Below are 3,622 nucleotides of genomic sequence, written 5' to 3' on the forward strand. Positions count from 1 at the left end.
AGGTCCTCACCAAGAGCTAGTTGAAGTAATCAATTTGGGTTCTCAATAGGAATCAAAAGAGGTAAAAATTGGCACATCAATGACCAGTGAAACTCGAAAAAAAAATAATCAATTTGTTACGTGAGTACTCAGATATTTTTGCTTGGAGTTATCAGGATATGCCGGGGTTAAATACGGATATCGTAGTACATCGTGTTCCTTTGAAGCCAATGCAATCCAGTAAGACAAAAGCTACGAAAAATGAAGCCTGATATATTGATTAAAATAAAAGAGGAAGTACAAAAACAAATTGAAGCAGGATTCCTCATAGTCTCCAAATATCCTGAATGGGTGGCAAACATTGTTCCAGTACCTAAAAAAGACATAAAATTGAGAATGTGTGTGGACTATAGAGATTTAAATCGAGCTAGTCCAAAAGATAACTTCCCTTTACCTCACATCGACATGTTGGTGGATAACACTGCAGGATATTCAACTTTCTCCTTCATGGATGGTTTTTCAGGATATAATCAAATCAAAATAGCTGAAGAATATAGAGAAAAAACAACATTCATTACCCTTTGGGGAACATTTTGCTACAAAGTAATGCCTTTTGGTTTGAAAAATGTCGGGGCAACATATCAGCGAGCAATGGTTACACTTTTTAATGATATGATGCATAAGGAAATAGAGGTGTATGTTGATAATATGATTGCAAAATCCAAGGCAAATGAAGATCATACAACTATACTTCAAAAATTATTTGATCGGTTGAGAAAGTATCAATTAAAATTAAATCCATCCAAATGTACATTTGGGGAGACCTCGAGAAAACTGTTGGGACTCATTGTCAGTGAAGAAGGGATCAAAGTAGACCTAGGTAAAGTGAAGGTTATCATGGACATGTCATCCCCTGAAACAGAAAAAGAAGTTCGAGCTTTTCTTGGAAGACTGAATTACATATCCAGATTCATCTCGCATTTGACCCCAACCTGCGAACCAATCTTCAAGCTTTTACGTAAAAATAATCCAGGAAAATGGAATGAGGATTGTGAAGAAGCTTTCAACAAAATTAAGCAATATCTACAAAGCCCACCTGTATTGATACCTCCAGCTCCAGGACGGCCGTTAATCCTATACTTGACGGTTTTAGAAGGTTCTATGGGTGGTGTTCTAGGACAACATGACTTATCAGGGAAGAAAGAGCATGCTATTTATTATTTAAGCAAAAAATTCACCGATTATGAGTCGAAATACTCAATGTTAGAGCGAACTTGTTGTGCTTTGGTATGGACCGCTCACCGTTTGAGGCAATATATGTTATATCATACGACATGGCTTATTTCAAAAATGGATCCAATAAAATACATTTTTGAGAAACCGTCATTATCTGGCAGAATTGCAAAGTGGCAAGTTTTGTTGTCAGAGTATGATATTGTTTATGTTACTAAAAAAGCAATAAAGGGAAGTGCGCTTGCTGATCATTTAGCTGCCCAACCAGTAGCAGATTACGAGCCAATGAGCGTTGATTTTCCTGATGAAAACATATTTTTAGTTGAAAATGATGCTACGGATCATGAGACTTGGATTATGCTTTTTGATGGTGCCTCAAATGAGTTGGGACATGGGATTGGAGTTGTACTAATTTCCCCAAAAGGAAAGGTATTTCCCCTAACAGCTAAGTTATGTTTTGAATGCACTCACAATATCGCTGAATATGAAGCTTGTATTATGGGACTTCAAGCAGCAATCGACATGAGTGTTAAAAAGTTGAAAGTTTTGGGTGACTCAATGCTAGTAATACATCAAGTCAAGGAAGAATGGGAAACAAGAGATGCTAAATTGGTGCCTTATAGCCAATACATTGCAAAATTATCTCAAAATTTTGAGAAAATTTCATTTGACCATGTTCATAGGGAAGACAATCGAATGTCTGATGCATTAGCCACCCTGACAGTCATGTTTAATCTTAATCTTGAGTGCGAGCTTTATCCAATCCAAATTACGAAAAGAGATGCGCCGACATATTGCATGAATATGTAAAAATGACAATAAGCCATGGTATTTTGATATCAAGCAATACATATGGAGCTTCAGAGAATGACAAGCGCACAATAAGAAGGTTGACCATGAACTTTTTCTTAAGTGGTGAAGTTCTTTATAAAAGAAACCATGATATGGTACTCCTTCGGTGTGTTGATGTGGAAGAAGCAAAACAAATTATGATAGAAATTCATGAAGGAATATGTGGAACACATGCTAACGGACATACTATGGCCAGACAAATACTTAGATCTGGTTATTATTGGACAACGATGGAATCAGACTGCATAAAATATGCAAGAGAATGTAAAAAGTGTCAAATTTATATGGATAGGATTCATGCAGCAGCATCTCCATTGCATGTCTTGTCAGCACCATGGCCATTTTCTTTGTGGGGAATTGATGTTATTGGACCCATTGATCCTAAAGCCTCAAATGGTCATCGTTTTATTCTTGTAGCCATTGATTACTTCACTAAATGGATAGAGGCGGCATCTTACTGCAATGTTACAAGAGGAGTGGTGCTCAAGTTTATCAAAAAAGAGTTGATCTGTCGTTATGGTCTACCGGAGGGTATTATTACAGATAATGCTAAGAACCTTAATAACAAAATGATGGACGAACTTTGTGAAAAATTCAAGATCAATCGCAGAAATTCGACTCCATATCACCCCAAGATGAATGGGGCAGTTGAGGCAGCTAACAAAAATATTAAAAGAATCATCGAGAAGAGGACAACAACATACAAAGATTGACATGAAATACTACCGTTTGCACTGCATGGATATCACACATAAGTTCATACTTCAACAGGGGCAACACAATTTTCTTTGGTTTATGGCATGGAAGCTGTCCTGCCTTTAGAAGTTGAAATACCTTCATTGAGAGTTCTCATGGAAGCTAAGTTAGATGAAGCTGAATGGATACGAGGTCGTTATGAGCAGTTGAATTTCATTGAAGAAAAACGTTTGACAGCATTAAGTCATGGAAAACTTTACCAAAGAAGACTAATGCGAGCATGCAATAAAAAGGTACACCCTCGAAGTTTTAGAGGAGACTTAGTGTTAAAAAGGATGCTTCCATTTCAAAAGGATCATCGAGGAAAATGAACTCCAAATTATGAAGGTCCGTTCGTGGTAAAAAAGGCATTTTCAGGAGGAGCTTTGCTTTTAACCAATATGGATGGTGTTGAGTTAAAAAATTCTGTGAATTCAGATTATGTTCGAAAGTACTATGCGTGAGGCCTTTTCATAGAAAATTTCATAGTGTTGAAAGAAGTCAGGGGTATTTCTAGGAAACTTACATTTAGTTCTTAGAATGTTATTTCCATCTGTATAAACTTCCCCTTATCTCCTCTTTTTGTACTCCTATTCCAAGAATCGTTGTTATCTTTTTATTTATTATCATATGTATCAAACACTTCTTTATTTGTCAATCCTTTCTTTCATCATTTTTTTAAATGTCATCAAATTATAGTAAACATCAATTATTCATTAGCCCATTATTCTATCTACTTGTTAATTAATAAAGATTCAGTACGACTTATTGTATTTGCAAACCAAGTAAAAGCCATGATTTTCTCTTGTTAAGACTTAAGGAA

At 36.0% G+C, this 3,622-nt stretch overlaps 1 pseudogene; it reads left to right on the plus strand.

The window, feature by feature from the left end:
* Window positions 1–375: 375 nt before the first annotated feature.
* On the plus strand, window positions 376–3,263 carry LOC101210387 (annotated as a pseudogene).
* The last annotated feature ends 359 nt before the right edge of the window (window positions 3,264–3,622 follow it).

This window comes from Cucumis sativus, chromosome 1, assembly GCF_000004075.3.
Source record: "Cucumis sativus cultivar 9930 chromosome 1, Cucumber_9930_V3, whole genome shotgun sequence".
Classification (NCBI taxonomy): Eukaryota; Viridiplantae; Streptophyta; class Magnoliopsida; order Cucurbitales; family Cucurbitaceae; genus Cucumis; species Cucumis sativus.